The sequence below is a fragment of the Akebia trifoliata genome, chromosome 15 (genome assembly GCF_017979445.1).
Source record: "Akebia trifoliata isolate Shusen 1 chromosome 15, ASM1797944v1, whole genome shotgun sequence".
Classification (NCBI taxonomy): Eukaryota; Viridiplantae; Streptophyta; class Magnoliopsida; order Ranunculales; family Lardizabalaceae; genus Akebia; species Akebia trifoliata.
Genome location: NC_141389.1, coordinates 11,524,959 through 11,546,657, shown reverse-complemented (window position 1 = coordinate 11,546,657; position 21,699 = coordinate 11,524,959). Strand labels below are relative to the sequence as shown.

The following is a 21,699-nucleotide window of genomic DNA, read 5'->3' as shown; positions in this document are numbered from 1 at the left end:
CATCAAACACTTTACCCAAATGGATTTGGGTAGGATCCAACCCATTTGGGTCTAAACCTCACCCATTTTCACTTATTACACATTTACCCTCCATTTCACCTTAAATTTCACACCTTTCACTCCTAAATCTTATGCCATTACCCCTCCTCTCACATTTTAAACCCATTATGCCCCCAAGCCTTCCCTCAACCCCTATAAATACCCTCCTCCTTCCTTCCAAAAGGGGTTACAAAAATATCATCAAGTTATCCAAGTCTCCTTAAAAAAAAAAAAACCTACTCACCCCTCTTCTACTCTACTACTCTCTCATACCACCTTCAAAAAAGAAATCACACTCTCCTACTTCACTAAGGACTTAAGAAGCATAGAAGAAGAAAAAATGAAGAAAGAAGGGTTAACTTGAAGCTTCAAGGTGGGTCAAGGATCAACTTCCCCCCTTCTCCTCTCTACCCTCTCTCTCTCCCTCTCCTACTACCCCCTTTCCCCTTTCATTTATTTTTATGATGTAAAATGAATGGACCCCAAGGCTAAGATTCATAAGGGTCATTTCCACTAATGAAATGACCCTATGATCAAGCCAAAATTAAATCCCTACTTAGGGAACAAATGCATGTACGTGGCACATCTTTTACTTTCTTTTAAAAATCAAAATGACCGAGTTATTAGAGGTTACCGCCACGTGGTGGGGAGAAAAGGGTGCCTAACACCTTCCCTTTTCTCCAATCGAGCCGCTTACCCAAATCTCGAGGATTGATCACCCCTTATCCATCATGAGTCACTAAAATGCCATTTTTGAAAAATGTACCTCGGGTGACCATTCACACCCACTTCCAACTTGAATGGTGGCGACTCCAATATTTAGTAGTTGTGGCTGTCCTAACGACGAAAACCACATAGCTACAGTACTTATATTAAATAAAATTAGGTAGCTATTTACATTATGAATAATTTTCCCTAAAATAAACAATGAGCTGAAAAGGGAATTTCATCAAAAGTTGATCACATTTTGGAGAATTTCTCAATTATATATTCATTAGATAATTATCGTCAAGATATATATTATCAGGATACACATAAAATCCCAACCGTTGGATATTGTTCTTATGCTATTAAACACTCACGTATCTTCCACCAATACTACAAATGTCATAATGTTTTTCTCCAGATATGTTATGCTCCATCAGCACCAACTACTAATACTAATTGTGGTTGGTGTACACTGACAAGAGACTTCGTACTCTGGTGAATTTGTACAATGTTTGGGTAATTAGGTAACTATGGCATCAACGTTTATCCCACATTTCTTAAACTAAACTAAAACGTTGTTAACGTGCATGCCCACTGGTGAATTACCTAGGGCCGCATGCACCATTCAACACCATGTCATGTGTTATGGTATTTAAGTGACCACATTTCTGTGAAGGGGCATGTAGATATTCGAAGACATTTCCTGGGAAACAAATCCAATTTGTTATTACCATCAGTGGGTTGGTAAGTTGTTTGTTGTCAAATTTTTAGCCTCCATCATTGAGCATTAATGGGCTATAAGATTAATAAATAAGAAAAATATTGAAGGCCTCTAGCCAATAAGTTTGGGAAATGTGGATAATCATTTTAGCAATAACTCGAGATCACAATACGGAGCATGAATACGAATCGAGTCCCAAGAACATAGAAAGACGTCGCGAGCGTCCGAGTCCGAGGAATATAATTCGACGAGTATGAGAGATTTAAATAGATGAGTCTTGGGTCGAAACACGAAACTAGGGAAGTGGAACGTAAAATCGAACCCCAAAATATACATTGTCAATCGGACGAAAAACTAGGGATTTTCCTAAATTTAATAAAGTTGTTACTAAATATAGTTCTGTGAATTTAGACTTCAAAAGGGAGAAAATACATTCTAACTACTAGACTTAATTTTAGGGAAGATAATATCATAGAAAATCCAAAAAGATCATGAAAAAAACATTTATAAATAAGAGAAGAATAACACACAAAATATACATATTTTTTCTAGGACATAGGGGAAACTCTGCACATTTTAATACTTATTTCTGACAAGATCACCGAAGAGGTTGTGTTGGAGGCACATCTAATAGTTCAGGAAGCTCAGAAATCAAGGCATGAGTTGGAGATTTCGAGGTAGTGAAAAAAATTGCATTTACAATTTCACGTCGTTCGTGAAAATTGAAACAAGGAGAAACGACCAACATGGAAAGGCCAAGGTGAGAAATGACTAGGAAACCAATGAATCCCCTACCAACAAACCTTCTACTAGCAAACACTCCACCAACAAACCCTCTACCATCAAACCTTCCACCGGTTGACCCTCAGCCATTGAACCCTCCTGAAACATATATTTACTAATATGAGAACAAAGATGCAATAGGGGTTTCAACAAGAAAGATATGAGATTCAAGCTATCAAAAGAGAGAATGAGCAGTTGAGATAGATGTTGTTGAAAAGATCTTAAACGAGGGAGGAGCCAGAGAGTAGAGAAATACAAGAAAGTGAACCTCGGAACGATAAAACTGAGTGCAAAGAATTCGAGAGAATTGTGAACTCAATCAGAACGTATGTACTTAAATGAAATTTCGAAAGCTCGGAATCTAGTCAATAAGGAAGAATTTGGGGAGTTGCTCCAAAGGAGGGACGTCGATAACAATAGAGGAAAATATGCAAATCGACTAGCACGAGGCCTTATCAATGAACTTGGTGGAATACCATTTTCTCTGATGATTTTGGTATCCGAACCATCGAGAAACTTTCATCCTTTGAAGTTCAAGGAATTTGATGGGACAAAAGACCCCTTGGATCACATTATGCATTATCAAAACTAGATGATTCTTTATTAAGGACATGATGCGCTACTTTGCAAACTCTTTCCATCAATGTGCAGGCAAGAGGTTGTCTCTTGGTTCCATCAACAATTTCTCCGAGCTTGAAGAAAACTTCGTGACGCAGTTCATCCACAATCAAAAAAAGAAAGTCGACGTGAACGCCTTGTTTCACTTATGACAAGAAATAAGTGACACAATTCGAGCTTCATTTCTAGGTTTAGAACAAAGTTATTAATACTAGAAAATCTAGACAAAGCAACTGTTTGCACGACTTAAATGATGACAGTTACACTAGGCACTCCGTTACATGAGTCATTGATCAAAGCCGACCCCACACGACTAGAAGACTTATACCTGAAGGTGGAAAAATACATCATAGTGGAAGAGACGATGAAGAATATAAGGACATACGTCGATGGTAAAAATGGTGAATTCAGTAGAACCTATTAAAGAAGCTGAAAAACCTACAGAACCAAAGGTCAGAAGGAATAGGAGCTAAGATGAAAGAAGAAGATCAGCATGGAGGACGAGACGAAATTACACCACGTTGAGCACCAAAATGTCAGAGATTCTGAGGTACATTAGGGATGATCCAAATTTTATCCTACCACCAAGGAAAGCCAAGAAAGCCTTATTAGGAATACTATAAGACCGAGGACCACCCAATGGATGATTGCTAAAGACTCAGAAACATCATCTAAGATATGATTGAGGATGGGAAGCTCGAAAGTTATGTGAGAGTTACCACTAAAGGAAAGGAGTGGCGAAGATGACAAGATGAATAGGCACCTCATCCTCTGCCTCAAAAAGATTGACAATGGGAAAAAGAGGGACGTAGGATGGTGCATACAATCTACGGAGAGCACAATGCCGAGAAACAAATAGGGAACGTTACTCAGATGAAAGTAAAGGAAATAAGAAGTATATCATGTTTCAACGGAAGTGAATGTTGCAAAGATTCCAAAGTCAATCTCAAGAGACAAGGCCACAATGTTTACGCATGAAGATCTTCGAGGAGTGGCCACACCTCATTACGACACTTTAGTTGTAACACTCTCGGTCAAAAATATAAATTTGATAAGGATTCTAATTAACACAGGAAGTGAAGTGGACATCTTGTTCCTCAAGGTAGCAGAGAAAATGGAGTATCGTCAAGCCTAGAATCACCACAGTCCATCGTATTCAGATTTAACAAAATGTCGACCTCTCCGATAATAGAAATTTATTTTCCTGTCTCGACGGACCTAGAGGTGGTTATGACGAAATTCGTCGTGATAGATTCTAATTCGACATATAATGCATTTCTTGGAAAGATGTGGATACACTCAATGAGGGCGGTACCATCAACCTATCACCCAGTACTAAGGTTTTCGAGTAAATGATGTCTCATGGAAATTCTACAAGATCCGAAGATGGCCTAGAGGTGCTTCATCATGATAATAAAAGTGGGAAGGAAGATTAGGGAAGATGGCGAGAGAAAGAAAAAAAGAGTGTCTACGTTTGAAACTGACCAATAGCAATTACAAGAAATGCTACCCCATCCACGGGTGGTTGCAATAGAGGAAGTAGAAGAGGTCGATTTCGGGAAAGAGTAGAGGCAAACTACTAGCATTGGGATGCTATTGACAAAAGAGGAACGAGAAGACTTAATTCGGTTCTTAAGAAATAATAAAGACATATTGCATGGTTGTTATAGGATATGTTTGAGATAAATCCAAATGTCGCCTGCCATAGATTAAATGTGGATCCGACTTCCAAATCATATAAACAAAGATCGAGAAGATTATCCACCCATCTCAGAGAGGGGTAAATGATGAGATCAATTAGTTGTTGAAGGTCGAATTCATCAACGAGGTGGAATATAGGGAGTGGATTGCAAACATAGTAGCGGTTCTAAAGAATGACTAAAGAGTCAGGGTATGCATCAACTTTACAAATCTCAATAAATCCTATCTAAAGGATAGTTTCCAATTGTCGAGAATCGACAGGCTAGTAGACGTGACATCGATGCACGAGAGACTGTCCTTCATGGATTGATACTCGATATACAATCTAATGCTACTGGTTGTTGAGGACCAAGAGAAAACTTCTTTTACGATGGAGCAGAGATTGTTCTACTACTGAGTTATGCCCTTTGGGTTGAAGAATGCAAGAACAACATACTAGAGATTAGTCACAAAAATATTCGAAGAAACGATGGAAGTTTACATTGAGGATAAGCTTGTCAAAAGTAAAAGCACAGGAAATCATCTAGGCGATCTTAGAAGGACATTCGCAAGGCTTCGAGAATATGAAATGAGGTTAAATCCAAATAAGTGTACCTTCCGAGTCTCATCAGGGAAATTCCCCGGATACATGGTCATGAGAAAGTAAAGGTGAATCCAGAATAGATTAGAGGTTTGACAAATATGCCGAGCCCAAAGACAGTCAAGCAAGTGCAAACTTTGATGGGAAGAATCATCGCCTTAAATAGATTCATCTCCCAAGTCTCAAACAGATGCAGACCGTCATTCAGATTTCTAAAGAAAGTTAAGAAATTTGATTGGACAAAGGAATGTGAGCAAGCTTTCCAGAATTTGAAGAAGTACTTGGGGGAGCCACCAATTCCATATTAGACCTAGCTCTAATCGGTTCCAATAAAAAGCAAACCAAAACCAAGGTTTTTTATTTCAGTTTTGGTTCCGATTCTGATTTGGTTTTGGGTAAATGGGTACCCGTTGACACACTAGTCAATACTTATCACATAAGGACGATTTCCTTTAATACAAACACTTAAAAATAATGATGAAAGAATCTATTTAGCAATCTTGATATACTTTACGAGATATTATTCTAAAATCATAATTATATAAAGAAAAGTTCATAAAAGAAAGTAAACAATGTCTCATCAATTAAGCAATCTAGCAAGAAAAAAAGAAAATTCATCTGGTGTGATTCTCGTTTAGTTTATTACATTGTTTTTTATCGATAATTTATTTTATTGTTGAATTAAGAAACTCTCTATTTATCATCATCAGTCCCAATCCTCAATCTTTCAAATTGCATGGATGGACATGAATTTCTTGTCTTATGTCTAAGAATAAATCTATTAACGTATATATATTAGTAAAAACACATTGATTTTTTTATTATTTTGTAGTGTTACATTGTGTTTATAAACAAGAATCGTTAAGTGATCCATTTACCACCCTTCCTTTCGGAGAAGTTAAAAAATAAACTATGATGATTCCAGTGCTTTATGTATTTATCTTCTTTGTGATTCAACAATCCCAAAAAATTTCTTTTTGATCCGATTGGATAAAGAAAATACAGTTGTCATCATTTCACTTGAAATTGTACCTCATGATGTTTATTAAAATTTAATATTTGACAAATCATCTAATTCCAATCGTGAAACATACTCAATTCATATGACTTACACAAATATCAAAGGATTTTTATATGATGGATTCATGTTGTGTTGAGATTTTGATTTTGCAATGCATACGATGGATTCATGTTGTGTTGAGATTTGATTCAAATCTTAGATTGTTGTGTGCATTATATTTAAATAAATTCATATATAATTATACAAATCGAGTATGTTGAAATTCAATTTAATTAATATATTATAAGATTTTGAGTATTTGTAATGCATACTGAAAGAATAACAACAACAAAAAAGCTTTGATAAAGAAAGAGGTGAAGCTTTTATTTATAATTGGAATACAATACTATGATCCCAAATATGTTTAATATATATAGAAAACAAAGAACAATCCTACATGGATTAAACTCTACGTAAAGAAATCTAATCTTATCTTTCCAATCTTTATGAAAAGGAATGGCATGGTGTATCACAATACACCTTATTACAGTACACCATCACTTAGTAATGTAACATTACAAACCCACTCCGTCATCGATATCTTTGAATGTCAAACCAGAACCACATAGCTTTTGTTCCATGCCTGGTCTACCTGTTCAACCATGGAACGCGTCAAATGATTCACCCAGTCTCCCACCTCTCCTCTCCTAAAAAAAGCATTATTTCCAATTATAGGAAAAGTTTTTCCATTCTTGTTCACCTCCAAATTCGACAAATTCTCAAAACTACAAAGCCTTGTTATTTGGTCTATCACTCCTCCCCTTTCTTCTTCCATAGAGAAAGGGCAGCCCAAGTACTCTGCCAACTTCTTCAACTGAGAGGTGATGTCTTTCTTCAATTCTTCATACTTCAAAAACAACACTTTCTGAGGCCTCTGTAAGCTTTCTTCCCAATATCCTAACACATGATCCCAAAATGGTCCATTCCCTGAAGCTCCCATACAAAACAATTCCAAAGCTTCTTCCAATGAAAGTTTCCCGAGACATTGTGGTCTCATCTTACTCATGAAGTACCAAAGGGAGATCAAAGTGTCTTTGGGATTCCGACATAGATAGACAATTCGATAATTCGAGTTCTTGATGGATCCTGGTAATGAAATGTAAGGAATGTGTGTGGCAAATAACCTTGGAGAAGGAATCTTGGAGAGATTAGTAGGACATTGGTTACTAGGATAGACATTAACTTCCAAGTGAGGGATGAGATCATGAGGATTGGAAGTAAGGGGTGGTTCTTAGAAGTAACTGTGTAACGAGAACGGTTCATGACAGTGAACACAAGGGATTTCAACCAAGTTGTACCAGATTTAGGTATGGTGACTAATAGTGTATCGGTATCGCATGCTTGGAAGTGTTGTTGAAATGCCATTAAAGATTTTAGTACATCAGCTGGATACCAAAAGCCTTGGTACTGGTAGATATATTCAGTTCTCCATCCTCTCTCTCTAGGAAGGGTTACAAGTAGTTCCTTGAACTCATGGTTTAGTTCTTCTTCTCCTTGGAAGGAAGCCATGAATGAGCTAGTGAGAATTTTAGTTTCTTTCAAAACCAAGGGATTTTCTTAGATCTTAGATGAACGTTAGATCTATTAATAAAGAGTGAGGCTAGCGTGTTGTCACTCGTCACACACACATGAGAAAACGAGTCATCTTGTCAACAAATGAGATAAACCATTTAACTCGGTTAACAATTATTTATTTAATAACGAATTATGATGAATGCACAAGGTCTTGGTAGGTTGGGTACGCTGCTAACATGGCAAGGGAACAAAATCACACATCTTTTCTTGTGTATCTCAATGAAAATTATATATGGTTTTGTGCCCTTGCCACATCAACCACGTACCAAGACCATGTGCATTCATTACGACTATGATAATATATGTTTATGAAGAGTCCTAACAATATGACTCACCAGGTGGCATATTCAAATGACTTCATGATGTGGACTAGTTTGGTGAACCATAGATTTGTATGCCTCGAGATATATATTTTTAAGTTGTGTACAGATCTATGATACCCATACTTGTCATGTCATGGAGTCATTTGAGTATGTCACTTGGTGAGTCATATTATTAATTACGACTCATTTATGAATAGTATGAATCCACGCCGTTTTGGTACGTGGCTAATGTGACAAGGGCACAAAACCTCACATCTTTTTCTTGTGAATCCTGATGAAAAAGATTATGGTTTTGTGCCCTTGCCTCATCAACTGCATACCAAAACCGTTTGTGTTCATCACAACTCTATATTTATATACAAGTTATTCTAAATTTTTATAAAATAAGGCAGATTATGAATTAAAAAATTCAAGTTGACTCAGCGGAATTTTACTAATTTTGTTGAGATATTAAAAATATCATTCGAATCAAATCGGTTCACACAAGACACCATGCGGAATAATTCATGCTGGAATATGAGTCAACTTGAATGTTTTATTTTCAATCCTTGTTGTACAGATAAATGCTAAGATAAAGATTGTTTCTGGATCTCCATCTGGAGTAATGGCTGTAGAATTGAAGCGTGCTCAAGCTAACTACCCCTTGTAAGAGTTCATAACTTAGTAAGGAATGTGGTTTCCACTAATAAATGAGTTAGGTTCCTATTCAGTTGTAATTTCTAATGAAAACTAATGCAACGATTCTTGATTTCTTTGGTGGGAGAAAGTTTTGAAGGGACCCATGTGAAAATTTGATTTTCCCTTCTTTTTTTTTTTTAAATCTTTATCTTCAAAGGCTTGTTGATCTCTTTCTCAATTATGGATCTAAAAAGAAAAAAGAAATAAATTGCGATAATTTAAAAATAAAAATAAAAAAAATTTGAATTAGTTCATTAGTTTATGATGATGATGACGATTGATGAAGTGATGGTGATGGAGATGAGAGTATATTTTCATTAGTTCATAAGAGAAGACCAAGGTCCATGGTGGCTTATCATCAATTTAGAAAAAATACAAAGGCATCTCAAATATTCACAAAAAACGTATTTTATTTTATTTTCGCTAAACAAGTTTATTATAAAAGAGGAAAATATGATACAAAGATTTAGGGAGGAAAATGGGGGCACACCGCCACATAATTACATCGGTAGATCTTGTTGAAATAATGTAGTAAGATCTTGTTGAAATAATGTAGTAAGATCTCTGAGATTTATTTGAAAAGTAACAATCTTACTAGTTCACAAGGTAAAGATCTCACTAAAAATTGGAGAACCTGCAAGATGCTCACTTTTATAACCAACGAGATTGTCAATTTTCAAATAAATATTAACGATCTTACTACTTTATATCAGCAAGATTACCACTTTGAAATCTCGGATCTCGTTCTTCATATTTTGGGAATTAAAATAAAGGGAAAATTATCAATATAACATTGTTTTCAAATTTAGCAAAAAGTAATAAATCGACGGTTTGATTGTCAATTTTCATACTAACATGCTTCTCAACTCCCAATCATTTTGGCAAAAATTCCCAACTCTCACTCTCAATCACTATAAAAAATTCCCTAAATTCCCTACTCTCCCTCTCTTTCTGACAACATCGGGTAAGAAATATCTTTTTAATATTTTTTTATTTTATTATATTATTAAAAAAAATTAAAAATTATTAATTATTTAATAATTATAAATACATTATTATTTTTAGTATACCTTCTCCTTATTTTTAAGGAAAATTTTGAAAAATAATACAATAGTTATGATTATTAAAAATAATAATTGTAATTATTTTTAAATATTAACTATTTTTTTAAGTATAATAGTTATAATTACTTAAAATAGGGAAAAGTATCAATAACATTTGTAATTATCAATATTATTTGTTTTTCAATAGTATTTGTAAGTATTAATCACTATGATGAGAAGATCATCCGCACAAAAAATCAGCTCAATCAGAAACTTCTAAATCCATCAAAAGTGATTTACAAATTAGTGATAAAATTGGTAAAAAATCGACGGTCGACATTCTAAATCACTTTTAATGGGGTTAGAAGTTTCAGATTGGGCTGATTTTTTTTTTTTTTTTTGGATGATCTTCCCATCATAGAGATCATCCTCACAAAAAATCAGCTCAATCCAAAATTTCTAACCCATATTTTAAAATTTTATTTACCGTCGAAAGTTTTCTTATATGTTTTCTCATATGGCCCTTGAACCTGACCCTATATATATATATATGGGAAATGTTCAGCAACAAACATTTTGGCAAAACATTTTTCAAAACATGGGTTAGAGGTTTTGGAATGGGCTGATTTTTGGTGAGGATCATCTCTACGGTGAGGAGATCATCATCACAAAAAATCAGCCCATTCCAAAACTTCTAACCCCATAAAATATGGTTTACAAAAAATGGACAGTCCACGATTTTTCAACTTGTAAACTAAGGCTAGAAGTTTTGGAATGGGCTGATTTTTGGTGAGGATGATCTCCTCACCGTAGAGATCATCCTCACCAAAAATCAGCTCATTCCAAAACCTCTAACCCATGTTTTGAAAAATGTTTTGCCAAAATGTTTGTTGTTGAACGGGACCCTATATATATATAAGGGGCGGTTCAAGGGCCATATGTAAAAACATATGAAAAAACAATGGTTTTTCAAAATATGGGTTAGAGGTTTTGGATTGAGCTGATTTTTTGTAAGGATGGTAACTATGATGAGAAGATCATCCTCATAAAAAATCAACTCAATCAAAAACTTCTAAATCCATCAAAAGTCATTTAGAAATTATTGACAAAAATTAGCAAAAAATCGATGATCCACATTCTAAATCACTTTTAAAGGGGTTAGAAGTTTCAGATTGGACTGATTTTTTTTTTTTTTCCAGATGATCTTCCCATCATAGAGATCATCCTCACAAAAAATCAGCTCAATCCGAAATTTCTAACCCATATTTTGAAAATTTATTAATGTTACATTGTTTTTACATATGTTTTCTCATATGTCCCTTGAACCTGACACATATATATATCAAACAATAATTTTTTAAAATATGGGTTAGAGGTTTTGGATTGAGCTGATTTTTGCGAGGACGGTCACTATGATGAGAAGATCATCCTCACAAAAAATCAGCTCAATCTGAAACTTTTAAATCCATCAAAAGTGAATTACAAATTATTGGTAAAAATTGGCAAAAAATCAACAATCCACATTCTAAATCACTTTTAATGGGGTTAAAAGTTTCAAATTGGACTGATTTTTTTTCGGATCATCTTCCCATCATACAGATCATTCTCACAAAAAATCAGCTCAATCCCAGACTTCTAACCCATATTTTTAAAATTTATTAATGTTACATTGTTTTTACATATGTTTTTTCATATGTCCCTTGATCCATTCCCTATATATATATATAGGTAGATGTATGTTATATTAAATAAAATTGGGTAACTATTTACATTATGAATAATTTTCCCTAAAATAAACAATGAATCGAAAAGAGAATTTCATCAAAAATTGATCATATTTAGGAGAATTTCTCAATTATATATTCATGAGATAATTATCATCAAGATATATATTATCAAGATACACATAAAATCCCAACCGTTGGATGTTGTTCTTATGCTATTAAACACTCAAGTATCTTCCACCAATAATACCAATGTCATAATGTTTTTCTCCAAATATGTTATACTAATCAACTCCAACTACTGATACTAATTGTGGTTGGTGTACACTAACAAGAGAGTTCGTACTCCGGTGAATTTGTACAATGTTTGGGTAATTGGGTAACTATGACATCAATGTTTATCCCACATTTCTTAAACCAAACTAAAACATTATTAACGTGCATGCCCACTGGAGAATTACCTAGGGCCGCATGCACCATCCAACACCATGTCATGAGTTACGATGGTATTTAAGTGGCCACATTTCTGTGAAGGGGCATGTAGATATGTGAAGACACTTCCTGGGGAACAAAGCCAGTCGCTCATTACCATCTCAACTAACCCCTTGTGGGTTGGTAAGTTATTTGCTGTCAAATTTTTAGCCTCCATTATTGAGCATTAATGGGCTATAAGATTAATAAATAAGAAAAATATTGAAGGCCTCTAACCAATAAGTTTGGGAAATGTGGATAATCATTTTAGCAATAACTCAAGATCACAACACATTGCATGAATACGAATCGAGTCCTAGGAACAAAGAAAGATGTCGTGCGCGTCCGAGTCTAAAGAATATAATCCAACGAGTCTGAGAGGTTTAAATAGATGAGTCTTGGGTCGGAATACGAAATTAGAGAAGTGGAACATAAAATCGAACCTTGAAATATATAAGGTCAATGGGGCGAAAAACTTGGGATTTTCCTAAATTTAATAAAGTTGTTACTAAATATAGTTCCGTGAATCTAGACCTAAAAAAGGATAAAATACATTCTAACTAATAAGGGAAGATAATATCATAGAAAATCCAAAAAGATCATGAAGAAAACCTCTATAAATAAGATAGGAATAGCACACAAAATGTACGTTTTTTTTTTTCCTTTTCTGGGACATAGGAGAAACTCTGCACATTTTAATATTTATTTCTGACAAGATTGTCGGAGAGGCTGTGTTGGAGGCAAACCCAATAGTTCAAGAAGATAAAAAAAAACCAAGGCAGGAGTTGGAGATTTTGAGGTAGTGAAAAAATTGCATTTACAATTTGGTGTCGTTCGTGAAAATTGAAACAAGGATAAACGACCAACATGGAAATGCCAAGGTGAGAAAAGGCTGGGGCACCAGTCAATCCCCTACCAATAAACCTTCTACTAGAAAACACTACATTAACAAACCTTCCACCAATAAACCCTCCACCAGCAAACCTTCCACCAATAGACCCTCAGCCATTGAAACCTCCCTTGGGTCCAATATACCCAATGTTGGCTCTTTAGCACATACTTACTAAGATGATAACAAAGATGCAATAGGGGCTTCAACAACAAAGAGATGAGATTCAAGCTATCAAAAGAGAGAATGAGTAGTTGAGACAGATGTTGTCGAAAAGATCTGAAACGAATGAGGAACTAGAGAACAGAGAAATACAGTAAAGTGAATCCTGAAACGATAAAACTGAGCGCATGGAACTCAAGGGAACTATGAACTCAATTAGAATGCATGTACTGAAATTGAATTCGAAAGCTCAAAATCCAATAAATAAGGAAGAATTTGGGGAGTTGCTCCAAAGGAGGGCGACAATAACAATAAAGGAAAAAATGCAAATCGACTAGCATAGGGCGTTATCAGGGAGCTTCAAGGAATACCATTTTCTCTGAAGATTTTGGCATCCGAACTATTAAGAAACTTTCATCCTCCGAAGTTCGAGGAATATGATTGGACAAAGGACCCCTTGGATAACATTATGCATTATCGAAACTAGATCATTCTTTATCAAGGACATGATGTGCTACTTTGCAAACTTTTTCCATCAACGTTCAGGCAAGGGGTTATCGCTTGGTTCTAGGGTTTACCTTTGAGGTCCATCAACAATTTCTCTGAGCTTGAAGAAACCTTCATGACGCAGTTCATCCACAATCAAAAAAAAAAAAAGTCGATATGAACACCTTGTTTCACTTATGACAAAGAACAAGTGACACAATTCAAGCGTCATTTCTAAGTTCAGAACAAAGTTATTAACAGTAGCTAATCCAGACGAAGCAACTGTTTACACAACTTATACAACAACAATTACACTAGGCACTCGGTTACATGAGTTATTGATCAAAGCCGACCTCACATGATTGGAAGACTTATACCTGAAGGTGGCAAAATACATCATAGTAGAAGAGATGATGATGAATATAGAGCATACCTCAATGGTAAAAATGGTGAATTCAGTAGAACCTATTATAGAAGTTGAAAAACCTACAACACCAAAGGTTGAAAAGAAGATGAGCCGATGTGAAAAAGAAAGATCAATGTGGAGGACGAGACGAAATTACACCATGTTAAACACCAAAATGTCAAAGATTTTGAGGTACATTCGGGATGATCCGAAATTTATCCTACCACCGAGGAAAGCCAAGAAAGCCTTATTGGGAATATTATAAGACCAAAGACCACCAAATATTGCTAAAGACTCTGAAGAATCATCTACGATATGATTGAGGACGGGAAGCTCAAAAGATATGTGAGAGCTACCACTAAAGGAAGGGAGCAGCGAAGACAACAAGATGAATAGGCACCTTACCCTCTACCTCTAGAAGATTGACAACCAGGAGAAGAGGGACATAAGGTGGTACATACAATCTACAGAGAGCACAATGCCGAGAAATAAATAAGGAACGATACTCAGACGAAAGTAAAGGAAATAAGACATGAAATCAATGTATATCTTGTCTTAATGGAAGTGAATGTTGCAAACATTCCAAATTCAATCTTGAGAGACAAGGCCACCATGCTTATGCAAGAAGATCTTCGAAGAGTGGCCACACCTCGTTACGACACTTTAGTTGTAACGCTCTTGGTTAGAAATATAGATATGAAAAGGATTCTAATTAATGCAGGAAGTGAAGTAGACATCTTGTTCCTCAGGGTAGAAGAGAAAATGGGAGTATCATCAAGCCTTGAATCGCCACAAACCACCGTCTTCGGATTCGAAGGAATGTCGACCTCTCTAATAGGAGAAATTTCATTTCCCATCTCAGCAAGCCTAGAGGTGGTTATGAAAAAATTCATTGTGATAAATTCCGACTCGACTTATAATGCATTTTTAGGAAAGAGGTGGATACACTCAATGAGGGTGGTACCATCAACCTATCACCAAATACTAAGGTTTTCAAGTAAATGATGTCCTATGGAAATTCAAGAAGATCAGGAGATGGCCTACAGGTGCTTCATCACAATAATAAAAAGTGGGAAGGAAGATGGCGAGAGGAAGAATAAAAAGTGCCTCACGCTTGAAACTGACTAATAGCAATTATAGGAAATGCTACCCCCTTTGCAGGTGGCTGCAATAAAGGAAGTAGAAGAGGTCAATCTCAGGAGAAAGCAGAAGCAGACTACTAGCATTGGGATGGTGTTGACAAAAGAGGAATGGGAAGAATTAATTCGGTTCTTAAGAGATAATAAAGACATATTTGCATGGTCGTTAAAGGATATGTTTTGGATAGATCCAAATGTCGTCTGCCATAGATTAAATATGGACCCGACTTCCAAATCATATAAACAAAGACCGAGAAGATTATCCACCCATCTTAGAAAAGAGGTAAACGATAATATCAATAAGTTGTTGAAGGGAATTCATTAGTGAGGTGGAATATAGGGAGTGGATCGCAAATATAGTAGCAGTTCTAAAGAAAGATGAAAGAGTCAGGGTATGTATCGATTTTACAAATCTCAATAAATCTTATTTGAAGGATAGCTTCCAATTGTCGAGAATCGACAGGCTAGTAGACGGGACATTGGGGCACGAGAGACTGTCCTTCATGGATTGATACTTGATATACAATCAGATACTACTGGCTGTTGAAGACTAGGAGAAAACTTCTTTTGCGACAAAGCAAAGATTATTCTACTACCGAGTTATGCCTTTTGGATTGAAGAATGCAAGAGCTACGTATCAGGGATTAGTCACAAAAATGTTAAAAGAAGCGATGGAAGTTTACATTGAGAATAAGCTTGTCAAAAGCAAAAGCATAGGAAATTATCTAGGTTATCTCAAAAGAGCGTTCATGAGGCTCAAAGAATATGAAATGAGGTTTAATCCAAAGAAGTGTGCCTTTCGGATCTCATTAGGGAAATTCCTCGGATATATGATCACAAGAAAGGCGGTAAAGGTGAATTCTAAACAAATCAAAGGTTTAACAAATATGCCGAGCCTGAAAATAGTCAAGCAAGTGCAAATTTTGACGGGAAGAATTGCTGCCTTAAATAGATTCATCTCCCAAGTCTCAAACAAATGCAGACCGCTATTCAGATTGCTAAAGAAAGTTAAGAAGTTTGAATGGACAGAGGAATGCGAGCAAGCTTTCCAAAATTTGAAGAAGAACTTGGGAGAGCCACCAGTTCCATATTAAACTGGGCTATAATCGGTTTCAATAAAAAGCAAACCAAAACCGGAGTTTTTTATTTCGATTTTGGTTTCGATTCTGATTTGGTTTCGGGTAAATGGGTACGTATTGACACACTACTCAATACTAAGGACGCTTTCCTTTAATACGAACACTTAAAACTAATGATGAAATAATCTATTTAACAATCTTGAAATACTTTATGAGATATTGTTCTAAAATCATAATTATATAAAGAAAAGTTCAAAAAACAAAAGTCAACGATGTCTCATCAATTAAGCAATCTAGCAAGGAAAAAAGAAAACTCATCTGGTGTGATTCTTGTTTTAGTTTATTTCATTGTTTTATATTGATAACTTATTTCATCATTAAATTAAGTAACTCCCTATTTATCATCATTGGTCCCAATCCTCAATCTTTCAAATTGCATAGATGGATATGTACTTCTTGTCATATGTCTAAGAATAAATCTATTAATGTATATATATATTAGTAAACACACATTGATTTTTTTATTATTTTGTATTGTTATATTGTATTTATAAACAAGAATCGTTAAGTGATCCATTTACCACCCTTCCTTTTGAGGAAGTAAAAAAATACTATGATGATCCTAGTGCTTTATGTATTTCTCTTCTTTGTGATTCAACAATCCCAAGAAATTCTTTTTGATCCGATTGGATAAAGAAAATATAGTTGTCATTATTTCACTGGAAATTGCACCTCAAGACGTTTATTAAAATTTCATATTTGACAAATCAGCTAATTCCAATCATGAATCATACTCAATTCATACGACTTTCAAAGGATTTTTATATGAAGGATTCATGTTGGGTTGAGATTTGATCAAAATCTTAGATTGTTGTGTGCTTTATATTTAATGAAATTCATACATAATTATACAGATTGAGTAAGTTGAAATTCAATTTAATTAATATATTATAGGATTTTGATAATTTGCAATGCATGCTAAAAGAATAACAACAACAAAAAAAAAGCTTTGATACAGAAAGAGGAGGAGCTTTTATTTATAATTGGAATACAATACTATGATCCCAAATACATTTAATATATATAGAAAACAAAGAATAATCCTACATGGATTAAACTCTACTTAAAGAAATCTAATCTTATCTTTCCAACCAATCTTTTATGAAAAGGAATGGCATGGTGTATCAAAATACACCTTATTACAGTACACCATCACTTAGTAATGTAACATTACAAACCCACTCCATCATCGATATCTTTGAATGTCAAACCAGAACCACATAGCTTTTGTTCCATGACCTGGTCTAACCGTTCAACCATGGAAGGCGTCAAATGATTCACCCAGTCTCCCACCTCTCCTCTCCTAAAAAAAGCATTATTTCCAATCATAGGAAAAGTTTTTCCATTCTTGTTCACCTCCAAATTCGACAAATTCTCAAAACTACAAAGCCTTGCTATTTGGTCTATCACTCCTCCCCTTTCTTCTTCCATAGAGAAAGGGCAGCCCAAGTACTCTGCCAACTTCTTCAACTGAGAGGTGATGTCTTTCTTCAATTCTTCATACTTCAAAAACAACACTTTCTGAGGCCTCTCTAAGCTTTCTTCCCAATATCCTAACACATGATCCCAAAATGGTCCATTCCCTGAAGCTCCCATACAAAACAATTCCAAAGCTTCTTCCAATGAAAGTTTCCCGAGACATTGTGGTCTCATCTTATTCATGAAGTACCAAAGGGAGATCAAAGTGTCTTTGGGATTCCGACATAGATAGACAATTCGACAATTCGAGTTCTTGATGGATCCTGGTAATGAAATGTAAGGAATGTGTGTGGCTAATAACCTTGGAGAAGGAATCTTGGAGAGATTAGTAGGACATTGGTTACTAGGATAGACATTAACTTCCAAGTGAGGGATGAGATCATGAGGATTGGAAGTAAGTAGGGGGTGGTTCTTAGAAGTAACTGTGTAACGAGAACGGTTCATGACAGTGAACACAAGGGATTTCAACCAAGTTGTACCAGATTTAGGTATGGTGACTAGTAGTATATCGGTATCGCATGCTTGGAAGTGTTGTTGAAATGCCTTTAAAGATTTTAGTACATCAGCTGGATACCAAAAGCCTTGGTACTGGTAGATATATTCAGTTCTCCATCCTCTCTCTCTAGGAAGGGTTACAAGTAGTTCCTTGAATTCATGGTTTAGTTCTTCTTCTCCTTGGAAGGAAGCCATGAATGAGCTAGTGAGAATTTTAGTTTCTTTCAAAACCAAGGGATTTTCTTAGATCTTAGATGAACGTTAGATCTATTAATAAATAGTGAGGCTAGCGTGTTGTGACTTGTCACACACACACACGAGACAACGACTCATCATGTCAACAGATGAGATAAACCATTAACTCAGCTAACAATTATTTATTTAATAATGAATTATGATGTATGCACGTGGTCTTGGTAGGTTGGGTACGCCTTTGACATGGGAAGGGCACATAACTGCACAACTTTTCCTTGTTTATCCTAATGAAAATGATATACGGTTTTGTACCATTGCTCTATCAGGCATGTACCAAGACTGCCTGCATTCACCGTGACTCTTTAATAATATATATTTAAGAAGAGTCCTAGACAATATGACTCGCCAAGTGACATATTCAAATGATTTCATGATGTGGACTAATTCGGTGAATCGTATATCTCGGGAAACATGATTCCCTCAGGATACATTTTTTTATAGGAAAGTGCAATCCAGTATTTCAAGGTGTACAAATCTAGGATAGTCGAACTTGTCATGTCATGGAGTCATTTGAGTATGTCACCTAGCGAGTCATATTATAATGAGTCAGTTATGAATAATATGAATCCACACCATTTTGGTATGCGGCCAATGTGGCAAGGGCACAGAACCTCACATCTTTTTTCCTATGTATCCCGATGAAAAAGATCTATGGTTCTGTGCTCTTGCCACTTCAGTCGCATACCAAAACCGTTTGCATTCATCACAGCTCTATATTTATATACAAATTATTATAATTTTTTTATAAAATAAGACAGATTATAAATGTTTAATAAAGAGATCATATATTTTTTAGATTAAATTTTTTTAAAAATTATTTAATTATAAAATTAAAAAATTCAAGTTGACTTAGTAGAATTTTACCAATTTGATTGAGATATTAAAAATATCATTCGAATCAAACCAGTTCACACGAGAAACCTGTGGAATGATTCATGTTGGAATTCCATATAGTTCCTGACTATTATCAAAATGAGTCGAGCGATTCATCTCCGTCGCCGACGAGATTTAAAATTAACCATGCACTAACTACCCCTTGTAAGATTTCAATTCTTAGTAAGGAATGTGGTTTTCATTAATAAATGAGTTAGGTACCTGTTGCTGTCAATAGTAATTACTGATGAAAAGCAATGACTGGATTCTTGATTTCTTAGGTAGGAGAAAATTTACAAGGGACCCACGTGAAAATTTGATTTTCCTCCATTTTTTTTTTTGACTGCAAAGGCTTGTTGATCTCTTTATCAATTATGGATCTAAAAAGGAAAAAAGAAATAAAATTTGGATAATTGAAAATAAAAATAAAAAAAAGTTAAACAAAACAAACGAAATTTGAATTAGTTCATTTGTTTATGATGATGATGATGATGAGAGCATATTTTCATTAGATCATAAGAGAAGACTAAGGTCAAAGGTGGCTTATCATCAATTTAGAAAAAAAAAATATAAAGCCATCCCAAATATTCAGAAAAATGTAGAGGAGCATGCATTCAGTCTTAATATATAGCCACATGTCATGTAAAATATGATTAACGAAATAATACACAATCTTGCCTGGGTAGAAGCAAAATATAACAATTCGAAGTTACATAAGGTAAATCTCCATTTCATTGGTTGAATTTGACAAAATTCCGATTTTGGCTCACTATTCATTTTAATTCCCAAAACATTTTTTTTAGTGCTGATTTTTTAATTCAATCTCACAGGTAAACTAAAAAACTCATTGACGTCACATGGGCATAGAATCATATATTCTCTTTCTCTCAGGATACACAACCGACTATCTGCAATTGTGTATCCTGAGGGTAAAATTGTGTATCTCGAGTGAAAGAATCTACAATTCTTTGTGCATGACACGTCGGTGAATTTTGAATCCAGCTGTCAGGTTGAGATAAAAAAATCATTAGTCTTTTTTTTACTAAGTAAGTGAAGTATTATATATAAAAAAAATATGATACAAAGATTTTTTGAGCAAAATGGGCGAGATCTCTAATATTTATTTGAAAAGTGACAAGTTGGCTCCTTTATAAAGTGACGATCTCCCTAAAATGTAGAGAACCTGCAAGACAATCAGATTGTCAATTTTCAATAAATATCCAGTGATCTTACAACTTCATATCAGCGAGATCGCCACTTTGAAATATTTGCGATCTTGATCTTCATGTTCAGAAATTACAATAAAGGGAAAACTATTAAATGAATGATATATCAATTAATAATTATTAAAAATATAACAACTTTTTCAAATATAGCAAAAAAAAAAAAAAGTAATAAATCAGTGGTCCGATCGTCAGTTTTCAATGTTAAATGTTTATATTGAAAATACCTGTTTGACTACGAATATCAATAGACTAACAGTTTGACCATCGGTTTTCATACTAACATGCTCCCTAACTCGATCCCAACCACATATTTTTAATGATAATTGGCGGTTAGAATGTCAGTTTTCATTCTATACAAAGTGAGCCATGGTCCCCCCATTCACCCACTCTCACTCTTATTTTGACACATCAGGTAAGAAATATGTTTTATATTTTTTTATTTTGTTATAGTGTAAAAATTTTGATTAAAATTATTAATTATTTAATACATATAAAAAACATTATTATTTTGTTATAAGTTTTCTTTATTTTAAGGAAAATTATATATGTATAGTTGTTATTATAAAAATAGGGAAAAGTATCAATAACATATGTAATTCTCAATATTATTTGTAAGTATTGATTACCATTTTTTCTAATATAATATTTATAATTATTAGTATAATAAAGTTACACTAATAAAGATATAAAAAACAAGCAATATAATTACAATATTACTTTAAGTAGAATACTTAAAATAATAATTACTAATGTAACAAAAATATTAATAATATATGTAATTATCAATATTTTTTTTCAATATTATTTGTAATTATTAATTACAATTTATTTTAATATAATAGTTATAATTATTAAAAATAATAATTTCTATGATTACAAATAAAAATAATTTTAGGATTACATTATAAATAAATATAATAAAAATAATAATTAAATATTTTGAAGTAGGGAAAATTATTAAAAAATTATATATTAATTTATAATTAGTAGAAATTATAAAAATATAATTATAAAATCTAACAAATAGTTTTCAATTTTTATTTTTTTAATATTGTTAGAAAAGAATACATTTTTCTTATTTTAATAATTATAAATAAATAATTTCGAAAAATTATTTAAAAAAAAT

The 21,699-nt window shown here is 34.1% G+C and overlaps 2 pseudogenes; both read right to left on the bottom strand.

Moving 5' to 3' along the window:
* Positions 1 to 6,623: 6,623 nt before the first annotated feature.
* Positions 6,624 to 7,843, bottom strand: LOC147384346 (cytosolic sulfotransferase 15 pseudogene; annotated as a pseudogene).
* Positions 7,844 to 17,207: 9,364 nt separating this feature from the next.
* Positions 17,208 to 18,485, bottom strand: LOC147384345 (cytosolic sulfotransferase 15 pseudogene; annotated as a pseudogene).
* Positions 18,486 to 21,699: the final 3,214 nt, after the last annotated feature.